We start from the raw sequence: 18,554 nt of genomic DNA on the forward strand, positions 1-18,554 counted from the left end.
AGTCCTGTTGGAGTGATGAACGTGATTCTGTCAAAGCAGAGATCCTGTAGAAGGGTCTGGTCTTCTTCTGCAGGTCCAGTGGTGCTTATGGAGCTCTTGTCCCCTGGGAATGCAGTAGGCAAGGTGCTCCTGGTGTTGCAAGGGTGAGATTATATCCAGGTAGGAATGATTGGTCCCTCCCCTTGGGCGGAGCATCCCACAATGGGATGATGTAATTTTATCAGTCCTGCAGTGACACTCAATGGCCCATGAACAGAAGATGGCCCCTGCAGGGCGTTATCAGGGCTGAGTCCTGGCAGAGATAAAGGACACTGCCCCACCTGTTTATCACAGTCCATGAAGATGGTGACTGAAAACACACTTTTGGTTACATCTTACATTGTCACCTGAAGCAGTGAGGCAATCCCTGCTCGGGGTGGGGGGTGAACACCACCCCCCTTACCCAAACTGGCTCAGGTGTAAAACCCCCACCCTGGGAAGGCCACGCACACAGTGGACAATGTCACCCTTGCCCTGCCCCAGGGGAGGTTTCTGTCCCTGTCACTCCCCTGCTCTCCCCCCTTTGCTCTTTCCTTCATTCTCTCTCTCTGCCTCACATTTACAGTTCAGTAAAATCCACTTGGGATTTGGTCTCATTAGTACCTTAACTATGGCAGAGGCACCTCTCTAACAATTTTATTAACCAGATGGTGACATTTTGGCTCAGTGAGTTCAGGGCACTGTTGTCTGACCCCAAGTGCCTTTGACGACAGCATGATTCACTCTTCTGAGGAACTTGTTGTTCTTTATGGAGGAAATATTGGAAACTTCAATGCACCTTCCTCTGAGGGACTTATGGGATAAATTATGAAAAAAATGTCTATTGTGGGTGGCCAGTGTAAATAAAATATTTTGTTGTCCTTTCTTGAAAAGTTTGTTAAAATCACTGGAGGATAGGGACCAAATGATACCAGCTTAAGACTGACAAGGATCATTCACCACAAGTTGAGGAACACAAGGCTGCTAAAAGTCCTACAAGAAGCCCAGCTCAAGTAGCTAAATTCCCTAATAACTCCTGTATTCACAGGCTTGGGGACTTTAGCAAATATGACAGTCATTATTCTCTTCATCCTTGTCACCTTTGTGACAGCTACACACAGCTTTCCCCTTTTTTGTCATTATCTGTATTGGGCCAAATTTTCAGTTTTGTTTTTCAGAACCTGCCAGCAGCTGAGCTGAAGCTGCGCAGGAACTGATGAGATTTGCAATTGCCACAGAATTGCTTCTATTGTCAGTTTATTCATGTTTGGGATTTGTTTGCATTTCCATCGCAAGGGACTTGTGGGAAGAGCAAATATTCCTCAAGGCATTTTATGTAGGGTTAAGTTTGATTTTTGCCGAGTTTGTTTTTGCCAGTGCCCAGGGAATGCTCGAGGGGTCTCTGTGCCTCTTGCCCTGGCAGATGCTTGGGAGGGACTTGGATGGGTTGTCCCTGTCCCTCTCACCCCAGGCCATTCCCCAGGGGGTCTCCATCGTTCTCACTCCAGGGAATGCCTGTGGGGTCTCTCTCCCTCTCACCCTGTGCCAGTGGAGTGATCGAGGGAGTCTCTGTCCCTGTCAGCCCAGGGGGTGCTCAGGAGTTGAAACAGGGTATTTTACAGGGTAAATGTGACAGGGTAGAAATCCATTTGTATTTATGTGAAATGTGCTGCTTTGAATCATTAGTAGCTTGCTAGTATAAGTAAAATACGCTGTTTAGTCTGCTAGCTCTGCTGCTGAAACGCAGATGAAAAATTGATCCCCACAAATCCTGCAAGGAGTTGTAGACACTGTATGTTTATTGCAGCGCTGGGTGCATGTGGGGATTGTTCCCCTTCAACGGACATGCCTTATCCTGTGACCTGGCAAGGAGCGGCTTGTTCTACGTGCTTACACCTGCTTCACGATACCTGCTCAACCCACAAATTTTCCCAACTCTTGGCCAAATGAACTTTCTGGGGTAACTCTGGTGATCTCCCATGGAAGACCCCTCATCTGCCTCATGACCACTGTGACGGACGGAGATTGAAGCCCCTCCCAAGGACTGAGACTGAGACCCCTACCACAGGGAGTAGGGCTGGCCCGATCAATGCGAGATGTTTGCCCAGGCGTGGGCAATGGACCAAGAAGACAATGGCTCTCACTCATGGCTGATAGCATGACCTGTTCCCCCTCGGTGCCTTCAATGGACATTCATTGTCTTTTGCCTGTTCCCCCCTTCCACAGAGGACTATAAAAGACCCCTGAGATAACCAAGATTTTGAGATTCTCCCTGATGTGACAAAATGGATCTCCATTGTTCAGACCAGGGAGGATTTTGTCTGCTTTGGCAACTATAATCCCTTTTCCTGTCTTTTTCTTTCTGTCCTTTATTTCCTTTCTGTCCCCTCCATTGCTTTGCTGTTGGCACTATATAATAAAGGTGCATTTGCTGTGATGAAACTCATGATCCCCTGCTGTTCGCCTTTTTGCCCTTCTGGGATTGGTAAACAAGCCATCACAACACCCTGCTCCTCCAAGCGGATTGTGACACTCCCTCCGCGGGCAGGGTCCCTTCCTACCCCAATACTTGTGGGATTCTGTCAGGGACTTCCTTCCCTTTCCTTTCTCCCTCTGCTACCAGCCGGGAATGTGCTGGGAAATGCCTGGCAAATCCATCTTTGGTGCGTGCTCTGGGAGCTCACACAGCTGCTGCACCTTGTCCCCGGGCCCTGCACAGCTCCTGGGGAGGCACGGCAGGAGCAGCACCCTGGGAGCCTCGGGAATGCCCCTCTGGCATCCATGGCACACGCTCCCAGGGGCTGGAATTCCAGTTCCCAGCCAGGAAAAGATCTTCCTGCCCTTGAAGGCAAAGCTCTTAACAAGGAGCAAGACGCCAAGTGGAGCAAGGTCCTACAGTGACATTTCACTGCCAGTCTTCAAAACTTCACCCATGGTGGTTGTAGCTCCTGGACTGGGAATGAAATCAGGGCAGGGCCTTTGGTGGGAGCTGCCCTGGGTCAAGGGAGACACTGAGAGAGAAACAGAGCAGGCAAAGAAAGGCAGGAGAGAAAGGAGGACACAAACGCAATCAGCTGAGAAGGTGGCACTCTGAAAACAGAACTGCAACTGACTGAAAAGGAATGCGATGGAAAGAAATAATATTGTAGCTTTATTTCCTATCAAAATACAATTTCCTCCCTTTCTCACAAACCTCCTTCAGGTGTCATTCAGCAGGGCTGTCAGAAAGTTCTTCCTTCTGAGTCGATGTTCCAGGCTGCAGCCACAAGGAAACAGGGAATGGGGACTTTCCTGCTCCGGGGGAGTTTGACATGCTCAGCTGAGGAGAGGAGGAGGCACCAGAAGGAAAGGACAGCTGGGCTTCACCCTTCCTCAGGAAAGAGGTGGGGAGGAAATCGCTCACCATGTCTGCAGCTGCTCCCACAGGGATGTGAAGGCTGATCCCAGAGCCCCAAGGGTCACATTCAGGGCTGCCCTCGGGGAATGCTCACCTGTTATTGAGGGCAGCGTGGGAGCACCTGGATCTCGGAGCACCCAGCTGCCCCCATGTTTGGAGGTGCCTGAGGAGGGCTGGGACCATGCCAGGGACATCCTGCAGTGACATCCCCCCTGTCCCGCTCTGCGTGCGCTCAGTCCCAAACCTGATCCTGGTCTTAATCTCACTCCACATTTAGACACACTCAGAGTTCTGTATTTAATCTCATCCCAGTGCCAGACTCATCTAGCCCCAGACCCAATTTCAGCCCCAGCCCCAAACCCAATCCCATGTCTAGCCTTAACCCCAAGCCAAGCTCTAATCCAAATCTCAGTCCCAGCTCCAACCCCAGCCCCAATTCCAGCCCCTTCCTAAATCCTCAGTCCAAACCAAATCCCAAGTTCAGCCTTTCTGAGGGTTTGGGGGTGTCTCTGTCCCTCTGACCCCGATGATGTTTGGGCAGGGTCACACCAGGGCTGAGAGGGACAGAGACCCCCCCCGGCCTCTCCAGGGATGAGAAGGTCAGAGAGCCTCCCCAGCCCCGAGCACCCTCAGCGTGAGAGGGACACAGAGCCCCTGGTCCCCAGCCCTGCACAAGCATTCCCTGAGGCCAGAGGGATGGAGACCCCCCAAGCATCCCCCAGGGCAAGGAGACAGAGCATCCCCTGGGCTGAGAGGGACAGAGACTGCCCCAAGCACCCCCTGGCACAGGGTGAGAGGGAGTGAGACCCCCTAGGCATTCCCTGGGGTGTGAACGATGGAGACCCCCTGGGGAATGGCCTGGGGTGACAGGGACAGGGACAACCCATCCAAGCCCCTCCCAAGCATCCCCAAGGGCAAGAGGCACCGAGACCCCTCGAGCATTCTCTGGGCACCAGACAAAATAAACTCGGCAGAAATCACACTTAACCCTCCATAAAATGCCTTGAGGAATATTTGCTCTTCCCACAAGTCACCTGTGATGGAAACACAAATCCCAAACATGAATAAACTGACAATAGAAGCAATTCTGTGGCACTTGCAAATTTCATCAGTTCCTGCGCAGCTCCAGCTCAGCTGCTGGCAGGTTCCGATAAAAGGAAAGTGGAAATTTGGCCCAATACAGATTATGTAAAAAAATGGAAAGCTCTGTGTATCTGTCACAAAGGTGACAGGGACGAAGAAAATAATGATTTTCACATTTGGCAAAGCCCTCAAACCTATGAATTTGGGAGTTTTTGGGAATTTATTTACTTGAGCTGGGCATCTTGTAGGACTTTTAGCAGCCTTGTGTTCTTCAACTTGTGGCGAATGATCCTTGTCAGTCTTACATTTGTCATTTGGTCCCTTTCCTCCAGTGATTTTAACAAACTTTTCAAGGAAGGACAACAAAATATTTTCTTTACACTGGCAACCCACAACAGCCATTTTCCTCGTAAGTTCTCCCACAAATCCCTCAGAGGAAGCTGCATCCAAGTTTCCAAGAGTTCCTCTAGAAGGAGCCACAATCTGCTCAGAGGAGGGAACCATGCGGTTGTCAAAGCCACTTGGGGTCAGACAACAGTGCCCTGAACTCATTGAGCCAAAATAATGTCACCATCTGGTTAATAAAATTGTTAGAGAGATGCCTCTGCTCCAATTAACGTGTTAACGAGACCAAATCCAAAGTGGATTTTATTGAACAGTAAATGTGAAGTAGAGAGAGAGATTGAAAGAGCAAAGGGGGGAGAGCAAGGGAGTGACAGGGACAGAGACCTCCCCTGGGGCAGGGCAAGGGTGACATTGTCCCCTGTGTGCGTGGCCTTCCCAGGGTGGGGGTTTTACACCTGAGCCAGTTTGGGTAAGGGGGGTGGTGTTCACCCCCCACCCCGAGCAGGGATTGCCTCACTGCTTCAGGTGACAATGTAAGATGTAACCAAAAGTGTGTTTTCAGTCACCATCTTCATGAACTGTGATAAACAGGTGGGACAGTGCTCTTTATCTCTGCCATGACTCAGCCCTGATAACGCCCTCCAGGGGCCATCTTCTGTTAATGGGCCATTGAGTGTCACTGCAGGACTGATAAAATTACATCATCCCATTGTGGGATGCTCCGCCCAGGGGGAGGAACCAAGCATTCCTACCTGCATATAATCTCACCCTTGCAACACCAGGAGCACCTTGCCTACTGCATTCCCAGGGGACAAGAGCTCCATAAGCACCACTGGACCTTCAGAGGAAGACCAGACCCTTCTGCAGGATCCCCGCTTTGACAGAATCACGTTCATCACTCCAACAGGACTGCAGCCACCATTTCATCGGACTGCTACCACCACCCTGCCCAACGGGGTGTCAGGTTATATCCTGACTCTGTCAGATTAAGACAGTGTTTCTGGATCATTGCCTTGATCCTAATTTTCTGATTAAATTGTAATTCCGGCATAAATTCTCACCCTACTTTGCTCCAAACCAGTACAAAACTCAATGTGCGCACCATTTGGTTTCTTCCCAGAACAGAATTTCCCATCCCCAAACCTTCGCCACATGGAGGAGGAGGCTGCAAGGATGAGGAAGGAGCCCTGGGACACCCTGGCATGTGAGGAGGAAGTCAGTGCCCCTTTCCCCCTCTCTCCTGCTCCATCTCCCAGCCCAGCCTGGCCCCTGGCTGCAGGACAACCCCGCTGCCGACACCGTCCTGCCGGGGACGCACTGGGGGAATCTCCTTCCCCTTCCCTCTGGCACGGAGGCAAATCCCATCCTCTCCTTGTCCTTCCTGCCCCAGAGGAGGAGCTGAAGATGGAGACCAGAGAGGACAAATCCCCACGGCAGAACCTCGTGGAAGATGCTGTTTTGAGCATCTCCACAGCGCAGGAATCCAATAGGGAGGAAAATCCGAAGATATCTCACAGGAGGAAGGGCTGCAAACCCAGCCCAGGGTGCTCTGAGGAGGAAAGACCCACCCTGTGCCGGGAAGGTGGACAGAGCTGCAGCCAGAGCCCGGAGCTGGTGGTCCATGAGCAGCTTCATGACAGGGAGAGGCCCTACAAGTGCTTGGAGTGTGGGAAGAGCTTCAAGCGGAGCAACAACCTGATCTGCCATCAGATGATCCACACCAGGGAATGGCCCTATGAGTGTGGGGAGTGTGGGAAGGGCTTCAGCTGCAGCTCTGCCCTCGTCACCCACCAACGCATCCACACTGGGGAGAGGCCCTACAAGTGTCCCGAGTGTCAGAAGAGGTTTCACACTACCTCCCATTTTCTTGTACATCAGCGGATTCACACAGAGGAGAGGCCCTTCTGCTGCCCTGACTGCGGGATGGGCTTCAAGCACAACTCCACCCTCATCAAGCACCGGCGCATCCACACCGGGGAGAGGCCCTACGAGTGTGGGGAATGTGGGATGAGCTTCAGCCGAAGCTCCAGCCTGATCCAGCACCAGAGGATCCACACCAGGGAACGGCCCTACCAGTGTGGGGAATGTGGAAAGAGCTTCCGCCAGAAGTCCCACTTGATCCGCCACCAGAACATCCACACTGGGGAAAGGCCATACAAATGTGGGGAATGTGGGAATGTGGGAAGGGCTTCAGCCAGAGGTCCAAACTGATCATCCACCAAATGATCCACACTGTGGAGAGGCCCTACGAGTGTCCCGAGTGTCAGAAGAGATTTCGGACCACCTCAGATCTCCTCCTGCACCAGCGGATTCACACTGAGGAGAGGCCCTTCCTCTGCCCTGACTGCGGGAAGGGCTTCAAGCACAACTCCCACCTCGTCACCCACCAGCGCATCCACACCGGGGAGAGGCCCTACGAGTGTCCCCAGTGTGGGAAGAGCTTCACCCAGAGCTCTAACTTGACCAAACACCAACAGACCCACCGCTAAGGGAAGCCCTGCAAGTGCCCCAACTGCAGGGAGAGCTTCATGCACTGCCCCTACTCCATCCCCCATGGGAGGACTCACATTGGCAGAGCCCTGGTGACCCACATTCCATGTGATCCATGTTGGGAAGACACCTGTCTGGCTATCCTTTTGGTTTGGCCCTAATTTTTTTGTGATTTATCTTTGTCCCTTAAAACTACATGAAATAGGACTACAAAGAAAGAAATTTATCACTAATGTCTAAAGTCCCACCATTTCACAGGTATTTCAGGGGGAATTTATGGTTTGGGGACATATTCTGGAAGATTTGTAGGTACTTTGGGGATTTCAGATAGTGTTCTCCATCTCTTTGCATTCCAAAAGTCAAGAGGGATCGGTCTGTCGACTCAAAAGCACTCAGTCCCACTGAAAACTGCTCAATCTTACCCCAAAAAGGCACAAGTCCACATCAAATTGGCTTGTTCCCACCTCAGAAAAACTCAGTCCCGTACTGAAATTACTCGATTGCACAGCCTCCAGGGTGAGATGGGCTTGGAAGGAGATGGGGAGAAATGGGATCCAAATTTGAGGGTGTGGGATCAGGTTTGTGTGGGACTGTGTGTGTGGGATATATTTTGATAGTAAATAAAACTTTCAGAATTCTTGATTCCTGTCCCATTCATTTTCAGTCAGTTCTGGTATGTTTTTCAGAGTGCCACCTTCTCAGCTGATTGTGTTTGTGTCCTCCTTTCTCTCCTGCCTTTCTCTGCCTGCTCTGTTTCTTTCTCATTGTCTCCCTTGACCCAGGGCAGCTCCCACCAAAGACCCTTCCCAGATTTCATTCCCCAATCCAGGAGCTACAACCACCATGGGTGAAGTTATGAAGGCTGGCAGTGAAATGTCACTGTAGGATCTTGCTCCGCTTGGCTCCTGGCTCCTTGTTAAGAACTTTGCCTTCAAGGGCAGGAAGATCTTTTCCTGGCTGGGAACTGGAATTCCAGCCCCTGGGAGCGTGTGCCATGGATGCCAGAGGGGCATTCCCGAGGCTCCCAGGGTGCTGCTCCTGCTGTGCCTCCCAAGGAGCTGTGCAGGCCCAGGGGACAAGGTGCAGCAGCTGTGTTGGTTCTGCAGTGCCACAAGGGCCCCTGGTTCCATGAGTTTCCACACTGCCAACAGCGGTTCCTGGGTTCCCGTGGTGCCCTGCTGTGTCACCATGGATATTTGGTGGCATGAAGTTCCTCAGTGTCACAATGGCCTACCTGGCTCCATGAGCTCCCGCAGTGTCCAAATGGCCTCCTTGGATGGGCAGTGTCACCATGGGCCATTGGCTCCATGCAGCCCCGCTGGGTCACCATGGGCTCCTTGGTTCCATGAGGTTCTGGGGGTGTCTCCATGGTCTCCTTGGATCCACAGTGTCACAATGGACCACTGGATCCATGTGGCCCTGCTGTGTCACCATGGCCCCTTGCTTCCATGGGACCCCAGGGTCACAATTGACTCCTTGCTTCCACGTCATCCCCCAGTGCCAAAATGGCCCCTTCGTTCCATGGGGAACACAAAAGATTTATAGAAACATGGAGCAAATCCTGCTTAACACAGCTGGGAACATCTGCTTGCATTCAAAAGAGAGCTTAAAGGTGAGGATGCCACCAGCAGCTTCCATCTGCAACAGAGACCCAGGGAAAGGACAGGGACAGAGAATTCAGCTGGGAGACTCAGAGAATTCTGCTTCCAGAGATCATTTCTGGTCACACTGTCCCTTGTAGAGAGGTGACAGCATTCCAGGCAGCCTGTACTGAGCAGGTGCTTCCTGAGTGGGGTTTGTTGTTCAGGAAACCTGCTCAGGCTTTTCCATTCTTTCCTTCCCAAGAGGAAAACTTCTCCTGGGCCTGTGTGCAGGCAGAGCCCTGAGGAGAGCAGGTGGGACACGGTGCACTGGGCTGGGACATGGAGCTGCAGAGCTCAGGGACAAGGTTCTGCTGCAGGGCACAGGGATGTCAGTGCCAGGTGGGCCATGTCAGACCTGGTGAGGCTGGGGCTGAGGAGCAGCTTGTCCAAACAGAGTCAGCCCTCAAGGGGCTCATTCTTCTACATGCCCAGACCTTCTAAGGAGACATTCAGCATCAAGGTCACCTGGGGAATGTTTCTATTAGCTCTTCTCTGAACTGGAAAATAAAATAAATATTCACTTGATTAAAGAAAAGAAGTCATGACGTGGACTTCTAAATCTTCCTCCTTAACAGAACTCCAAACTGACTCCAATCAGGTGCACAAGCCCTGGAGACTTGAAGGTTTGGATTCGGGGCTGAGTCCAGGACCCTCAGGCACTGAGAGAATGTTGAAGAAGCTGCTCAAGGAGTCAGAAGCAAAACTCCAATTCTCCTGGAGCATCACTGGGCCCCACTGAGGGCAGGCACTGCCAAAGGCTCCCCAGGGACTGGTGAGAGCAGATCCTTGAGGCCAGGACTGCAGGGAGCCAAAGGCTCAGAGCAGGGAACTGCAATGCTGAGCAAGGCCTGGGCTGGCTGGGGGAAGCAGAAAGGCCAAGCCCTGAGCCCAGCCTGGCACAGCAGGGCCTGTCCCTCACGGGTGGCTCGGGGCTGTTTGTGGGGCAGTGGGATGTGAGGGGCAGCAAGGACAAATGTCACAAACCTGTGTGACACTCCAGATCCTCATGGAACCAAGGGGCCGGTGTGACACTGTGGGAAGTTGTGGAACCAAGGGATCACTGTGGCACTGTTGGGCCCATGGAACCAAGGGGCCAGTGTGACACTGTGGGGCCTCATGGAAACAAGAGGCCATTGTGAGCCTGCAGGGCTGTAACACCCCAGAACACTGAAATGCTGGGGGGAACCAAAGGCTCCTTTACTTGAGTTTGGTGCACAGGAGAAACACCAACCAGATATTCTCAACATGGCCAGATGCAAAGAATATTCTTGTTAGGAAGGGACCCACAATGATCATCATGTCCAGCTCTTAAGTGAATGGCCCACACAGGGATTGAACCCACAGCCTCAGTGATACCAGCACCATGCTCTAACCAACTGAGCTAAGAAGTCAAAATGACACAAAACTTTACTGGCAAAATATAGACAATCAAGAAACTTTGGCTAAGGTTTTAATACAGCATCCTGTTCTACATAAAACCCTTATCATGGCATTACCTTCATTAAGTTAGCCCATTTAACCTAAAAACCTTTAAGCCTTAAGATGATATGTTACCTAAAAATGTTCCAGGTAAGTTGGATTAGAAGGAGAAGAAATAGAGAACAACAGAAAGGCAGAAGATCTGTAGAAAGACACACACAGGCACCAACTGCTCGGGTTCCAGCATCGCCAACAGAGGAACCCCAGGAGAAGGCAGGATCCAGACCATGGGCTGGCCTCGAGCTCCGGCTTTTAACCCCCTGGGCCTCCATGGGCCCGCCCCTGGGGTGGGACTGACAGCTGATTGCCCAATCACAGTCAGGGTAGGCACCAGCTGCTGCCATGTGATTGATTGACAGCTCAGCCAATCAGAGCTGGGTTAGCACCGCCCCTGCTGTGTGATTGATTGACAGCTCAGCCAATCAGAGCTGGGTTAGCACTGCCTGCTGTGTGATTGATTGACAGCTCAGCCAATCAGAGCTGGGTTAGCACCGCCCCTGCTGTGTGATTGACAGCTGTGCCAGGCCAGGGCTGGGGGCGGGGCTCTGTCCCACCACAAACCAAGGCCTGACCCGGCCCTGGCCCCACACGGGCATTCCGAGCATCCCAAGGGGTCTCGGGACATCGATCTCATCCAGCCTCTGACAGCGACCACAGTGACACTGGGGAACCTCATGGAGCCATGGGTCAGTGGTGACAGCGCGGGTCCAAGGACACCATGGTGACACTACGGAACTGTTGCATCCCAAGCCGAGGAAGGGGACGATGAGGCTGGGATGCCTTGGAGGAAACTCCCCTCTAAATTATAATGGTATAGAGACGTGTTCTCCCACAGTCCCTTGCACCTTTATGTTAATCATTTCAGTTGTGTTATTCCTTTTCCCTCCCCACTTCTCAAAAGTTCTACATTCCTTAGTTACAGCATCCCTTGTCTCCTCCCCAGTTCCAGAATGTTCCCTGCTCCTGCTTTCCCTATTGGTCCCCCGTCCCTTGCTTTTCCTCCCCTGAATCTCTGTTGGTTGTTGCTCTTCAGTCCCTCCTCTGTGCCACCCCTGCTCCCTCAACCCACTGGCCCTCAGGTTTGATGCCCTACCCCACTGTCTCCCTATAAACCCCTGGACCAGGCTGTACTGTGTGTTCTTTGTCCCTGGACGCCTTCAGCGTGTAGTTCAAATAAACTGCCACTGGAACTCCACACAAAGAACCCCTCCTGCCTTTTCATTCTCCGCCGACGTTCAAATGACACAGCGCAGCGTGAGCGTCTGGTGTGCAGAGCTGTCCGTCCTTCCTGGCTGAGACACTCTTGGAAAGGCGGTGGCTTCGGCAGCTCCTGCTGCACTGCGGCACGGAACCTCATGGAGCCATGGGTCAGCTGTGACAATGCAGGTTCAAGGACACCACGGTGACACTGCGGAACCTCATGGAACCAAGGGGCCATTGTGACACTGTGCTGCCTCATGGAATCAAGGAGACCATTGTGGAACTCGGGGGCCCCAAGGAACCAAGGGTCCGTGGTGACCTTGTGGAGCCCGCAGTGTCACAGAGGAGCCGTTGTGACACAGCCAGGGCACACGGAGCCGAGGGGCCATTGTGACACATCAGGGCTTTGTGGAACCACAAAGCCACTGTGACATTGCAAGGCCTCATGGAAGCACGGGGCCATTGTGACACTGCAGAAGCAAGGGGGACATTGTGACACTCCAGGGCCTCATGGAACCAAGGAGACCATTGTGACACTGTGGGGTCCCACGAAACCAAGGGAACATGGAACAGGTCTGGCTGGCTGGGGCTCCTGGGGGCCACCTGACAGGTCCAGCTGACCTTGGCATGTCGAGGGTTGCTTCTCATCTGCCCCTGAAGCACTGGGGCTCTGGGCTTTCCTTCCTATGGGAGAGAACTGTCCTTCTCCAGGAGTCCTTGGCCAAAAGTGGGATTCCTTCTCCAAGTTTCCTTATATTGCAAGGATTGTTCCCAGACAAAATCTGCCAGGAGAGACAGGTCTGGCTGCCTTGGCCATCCAGGGGCGACCTCTCATCTGCCTTTCAAACACTGGGGCCATGTGCTTTTATATCTTGTGGGAAAAACCATCCATCTCCATCAGGCACCCATGGCCAAAATTGGGCATCTGCCTCCAGAATTCCCTATATCCAAGGATAGCTCCCAGACAAAAGCTGCCAGGACTGACAAGTCTGGCTGGCCTTGGCTTCCTGAGGGCTGGCACTCATGTGCCTCTCGAAAACTGGGGCTCTGTGCTTTCCTTCCTAATGAAAAGAACTCATCTACCTGTCCAGGTGCTCCTGGCCAAAATTGAGATTCCACCTCCAAAATTCCCTGTGTCCAAGGAGAGCCCCTAGACGAAAGGTGCTAGGAGGGACAAGTCTGGCTGGCTTTGCCTAAGGCTGGCCACCTCTCATCTTCTTCCAGAACACTTGGATTTTGTGGGGTTTTTTTGCCTATAGGAAAAAACCATCCATCCTGACCAGGTGCCCATGGCCAAAATTGGGATTCCAGCTCCGAACGTCCGTACATCCAGGGATTGCTCCCAAGTGAAATCAGCCATGACAGAAAGGTCTGGCGGCCCTTGGCCTCTTGGGGGCTGCCTCTCACCTGCCTTCAAAACACTGGGGCTCAGTGCTTTCCTTCTTATGGAAAAGAACCGTCCTTCTTATCTACACAGTAATGGCCAAAACTGGGGTTCCACCTCTAAAATTCCCGATATCCAAGGGTTGCTCCCAGCCAAAATCTGCCAGTACCACCAAGTCTGGCTGGCCTTGGTCTCTGGTGGCTGCCCCTGCCACACTGGGGCTCGGTTCTTTCCTTCCCATGGAGATCCCTGTGACACTGTGGGCACCTCATGGAACCAAGGGGATCATTGTGGCACCACTGGAGCCCATGGAACCAAGGGGCCATGGTGACACAGCGGGGCTTCATGGACCCAGAGACCATCATGACTCTGTGGGGCCTGATGGAACCATGGAGACCATGAGGACCCTTCAGGGCCTCATGTCACCAAGGGGGCATTGTGACACCTCAGGGCCTCATGGAAGCAAGGGACCATTGGGACACTGTGGGGCCCCATGGAACCGAGGGCACATGGAACCGGTCTGGCTGGCTTGGCCTCCCAGGGGCCACCTGACCGGTCTGGCTGATGTTGGAATGCAAAGGGCTGCCTCTCATCAGCTCTTGGAGCACTGGGGCTCCATGCTTTCCTTGCCATGGGAAAGAATTGTTCGTCTTTTCAGATGCTATTGCCAAAATTGGTACCCTCCCTAAAAAAAATCCTATAAGCAGGAGTATTTCTCAGAACAAAACCTGGCAGCTCTGGCTAGCCATGGCCTCTGGTGGTCAGCTCTAATCTGCCCCTGGAACAATGAGGCTCTGTTCCTTCCTTCCTATGGAAAAGAACTGGCTTTCTTGTCCAGGGTCCATAGCCAAAATTAGAATTTAGCCTCCCAAATTCCCTATATCCAAGGATTGCGAGGATATAACAAAAGTAGCCAGGACAGACATGTCAGGCTGGCCCTGTTCTCTGGTGATTTTCTTAGACTATGAGCTGAATGTTTTCATTTGAAAACACCTTGGAGAGTGCCCAGAGATCTCCCAAGCTGGGATTCTGGGGCCTCGGGCACATGACCACTACATATGGACAAAGGAGCTCTGTGCTCTGTGCTGTTGTGGTGGTTTTGCATCACACAAGTGATGTCCTGAGAGAAGCTCCTAGCAGTTTGCTCTGTGTCTGACAACAAAACCAGTCAGTAATTTTCTTTGAGAACTGACAATCTATTAAACCACAAAGGAAACTGCACACGCCTCTGTGAACACACAAGTTAAAGAGGAAGAAGCCTGGCTGGGTCTCTTTCCCTTCTGGCCAGCACAGAGGTGCCAAGGCCGGGCCAGCCCCCGTCTGGGCCGGGGCGGGCCGGGCGGCTCCTGCCGTGGGGCCGGGCCCCTTCCCAGGGAGCCCGCCAGGCCCCATCGGCTGCCGGGCAGGGGAGGGGAGGCCGCGGGGCCGAGGCCGGGCCGGGCCGTGGCTGCGCTTGCTGACATCTGGCCGCTGCCGAGCCCTGCCCCGCCGCCAGCCCGGGCCCAGCCAGGATCCGCCGGGCCCCAGGAGCAGCCCCGGGCCGGGCCGGCTCGGCCAAGCTTCTGCCGCCCTTGGGCTTGGCCCGCAACCAGCGGGCAGGGCCAGGAGAAGCCATCGGCCCCGGCCGTGCTGCTGCTCTGCTCTGGCCTGGCTGCTGAGATCCTGGCCCTGCCCCCAGCGCCGCCCAGCCTGACACAGCCCCAGCGCAGCCGCTGCACAAACCTCCATGGGAAAACAGCTCCGGCCGCAAGGACCCAGCCCGGCCGGGCTCACGCAACCATCTGCAGGCCCCACCTGAGATCTTGACTCTTCCCGTGCTTCCATCCTCCCTCCAATGAGAGAAAAGGACAAAGTGCAGGCACACAGAGGAGCAACGGGAAGACACCCAGGTCAGTGAAGAGGAAGTTGAGTCCCAGATGGGAGGGATGAGGAGATGCCTTGATCTTGGGGCTGAAATCCTCTGGTAAAGCTATGGAGAAGGATGGAATTGATCCATCAGACTCTCCTTTTCCCTATAACGCATTGGAAAGAATGGGGAGATGACTTGTTCAGCAAAGGCCTCCATGCAAAAGGAAGCAAATGTTGCAGTAGCTGTGATCCCATGAGAAGTTTGAACATTGAAAGAGAGCAGAGTGATGAGACCCTGTGCCCACAGGGAGAGAAGAAGAAGACCTCTGTTCCCAGAGATGAAGATGATTTCAGAAATAGTTGAAGAGAACCTTTGCTCTTAACCAGCTCATCTTTAAACCAATACCCACTAAGCTGACATGGCCCATAAACACAGCTGTGGTAAAAGTTGTGAAAAAATTGGAGGGACTTCATGATTGCAGATTTTTCCAGGCAGCTGCCATTCGTGGAAATGAAAAGCCATGAGATAACTGTTTTCTTCTGGAGAAGTCTCCATAACATTAACAAGAGGAACTTCCCTCCCTAAGTGAACTGAAGAAACACTATTCTAGAGGTGGAAAACTGACAGAAAAATTTAGGTTTTGTCTCTTTACATTGTCAGGTTGGAGGGAGAGAGGAAGTGTCCTGAAAGTTTTGTTCTGATTCTAATTACCCTTTCTTTTAGTTACTATTAACAAACTTTTTATTATACACTTTTAAAGTTCTGAGCCCACTTTGACTTTCTCCTAATCCTACCTCAGTGCAAGAAATGAGTAACTATACTCTAGTGACTGCACTGGTAATTAGCCAGCACTGAACCCACCACACTAATTGATGCATTGGACGAGAAATCTCAAATTGGTGAACCAAAACCACTGCAGAAAAATTCCTGATGAACTGCAGTAGAGCAGAGGGAAATCAAGGCAGAGCCATGGTTTGTCAGGACTTGCTTGATCCTAATGAGCCCCGTGGTGCATTTGGAGCTGAGCCCTGCAACCTCAGGGCCTGAGAGAAGATTGCACAAACCTTTCCAGGAGTCAAAGGCAGAAGAAAAGCCCAAAGTGTCTCAAAGCATGAATGGGACCCACTGAGGTCCATCCCCAACACAGGCTCCTCATGGACTCCTTGGAGGAGACAATTGGAGGCCAGGATGGCACAAAAACCTCTCAGAGATTCAAGATGGCACAAAAACCTGTCACTGTGGAAAGGAAAATCCAAAGTACCTGAAAAAATTTGAGTATCTCAAAGTATTAATGAGCCCCACTGAGTGTCAGTACAAAGCTCTCCAGGGACTCGTTAAAGCAGATAATTGGGGCCATGATTGCACAAACCTCTCACAGAGTCTGTAGCAAAAGGGAAACACCAAGTGCCTTAAAAGAACTGAAGTACCTTGAAGCATTGATGAGCCCCACTGAGTGTTGTTCCTGACAAAGCCTCTCCAGGGACTAATTACAGCAGATAATTGGAGGCCATGATTGCAGAAAGCTCTCAGAGACTCCAAGGCAAAAGCCAAAGCCAAAGTCCTTTGAAAAACCTGCAGTCCCTGGGAGCATTGTGGAGCCCCCAGGGCCATTCCTAAGCAAGGCTCCCCAGGGACTCCTTCCAGCAGATCCTTGAGGCCACTGGGATGTGGGCTAGGGGGGGATGCTGAGGGCAGGACAAGGGGCTGACAGTGCCCAGCCTGGCTGGGGCTGTGCCAGGAGGCCCCAGGGCCTCAGGACAAGGTGTCTCCTGACAGCCCTTGGTGGCACAGACCCTGCTGTGCCCCAGGCCACCAAGACTTGGCTTCTCTTTGTCCCCACCTGTCATCAGTGCCTCCAGTTCTCTGCTCTGCCTGGGGCCTGGGGACACTTTCTCACTCGTGTCCCTCAGTGGGACCCATTAAAAGTCAAAGAAACTTTGGAGTTGGATTCTGACTTGGAGCTCTGGAGAGGTTTCTGCAGCTCCCTCTCAGGGCCTGATGTTCAGGGTCTGAGCACAAAGCCCCAGAGGCTCATTCAAGTCCTTGTGCTGTGTCTGTGCTGCTGAGCTGGGCCGGGCTCCTGGCACAGAGGGTGATGCTGGTAAGCAAGCAGAGCTTCAAAAGCACATTTCTCTGGATGAGCAGCTCTTCTCCCAGCCCAGCAGGGCTGGGGCACTGCCTGCAGCCAGCGCGGGCACAGCCCAGAGGCACAGAGAGCTTCAATCAGTCAGGGCTGGGAAGGTGCTGAGAAGTGCCTGGGGCAGAATCACTGCCAGCCCTTGGCACAGGAACCTCTGGCTGCAGGACAATGCAGCTGCAGCTCCTGCAGTGATCTCCTCAAGCTGGAACATCCCAATGCCCACAGACCCTGTGAGTACAACTCTGAGTATTTCTGTTGCAGGGCAGGTGAAATGCTCATGAAGCTCTGACATGCTGAGGGGTTCTGACCAGTCATAGAATATTCCCAAGACAAGGATTTTGATATAAATGAGGAAATTCACAAAGACTTTGTATTCAGTTTCCTACTATTGGAGAATGGACGGGATGGAGAGATAAATATTAAAGGTCGATTATGAATTATAAATTATGCATTTTGTGAAGTGCCTGAGACAGGTGAACTGTTATTTTTAGTGATCAGTAGGTTCAGAGGAGATCCCTAATGTGCTTGCAGCCACTCTGCCCATGGACAGCAGCAGCATCACCTTTGCTGGAGCCATCAGGCTCAGTCTGACCTCTCCTTTCTCCAAGCTGCAAACAGAACCTGCCCCCAGCCAGTGCCCTGCAAACAGGCAGGGTTCTGTCAGGCCAAGGAGAGTGCACAGAGATTTGGGGTCTGTGAGTGCAGGCACGGAGAGTTCAGGCACAGGGAAACACCTGCAGGAGGAAAATCTCCAGGAAGCAGAGAGAAGATCAGGGAAGGAGAGAGAACAAAACCCAGAAATGCTGTGGCAGGGAGAGTTTAGAGATGTGCAGAGGATCCCCTCCAGTGCAGCCCCTCCCTCTGAACAAGCCCCCTCCCTCCTGTGCCCCCAGCCAAGCCTCTGCCCTCAGGGCCGGGGCTCCAAGGCGTGCAGCCCCTCCTGTGCAGGCAGAGCTGCAGCAGAGCCGTGGGGCAGCTCTGCAGCCCCGGGCCCAGTTCCCTCTGCAGAGCACAGGGCTGGGAGCAGCTGCCCGGCACTGGGGGCTCTGGCAGGGGGCACAGCTGGCTCAGGGTGACACAGCTGTCCCCAGTGCCCGGCTCTGGGCAATGCTGGCACTGCAGCCAGGGAAGGAGCTGCACCTCCCTTCATCCAGTGCCATCAGAAGGACACTTGGAAGTCTCCCTGAGATTCCAGTCCAAGCTGGGAGCTTCAATCCAGGGTTCAAACCTGTCCTAGAGCATCTCTGAGTTATCAGATTGATGGGGAAAGGCAGAGGTGTTCTGACAATGAAAACGCTGCTGTGTTCCTGAAATGAGCAATGTGAGTCCTTGTCTCCAAATGTGGAGCTGGGCTGTGCTGGATCCATCTGCTTTCAACAGAACCTGAGGGATTTTTAGGGAAAACGTGGGAAGCTGATCATCCTCCCTTGGAGAAATGTTAAAGCCCAGAGAAATTCTGAACAGGTCTGAATGACAGACCATCTCCCCTCACTCTCCTCTCATCACTTTGCCTCACAAAACTTTCT

At 52.7% G+C, this 18,554-nt stretch overlaps 1 protein-coding gene and 1 pseudogene across 1 annotated transcript in view; both read left to right on the forward strand.

The window, feature by feature from the left end:
* The window catches only part of LOC128820667 (uncharacterized), a 2,212,279-nt pseudogene that overhangs the window by 2,157,988 nt on the left and 35,737 nt on the right, over positions 1-18,554 (forward strand).
* LOC128820701 (olfactory receptor 14J1-like) overlaps positions 1-18,554 on the forward strand; it is a 112,094-nt gene that overhangs the window by 92,373 nt on the left and 1,167 nt on the right. The gene's annotated exons all lie outside the window — the stretch shown is intronic.

This window comes from Vidua macroura, chromosome 30 (assembly GCF_024509145.1).
Source record: "Vidua macroura isolate BioBank_ID:100142 chromosome 30, ASM2450914v1, whole genome shotgun sequence".
Classification (NCBI taxonomy): domain Eukaryota; kingdom Metazoa; phylum Chordata; class Aves; order Passeriformes; family Viduidae; genus Vidua; species Vidua macroura.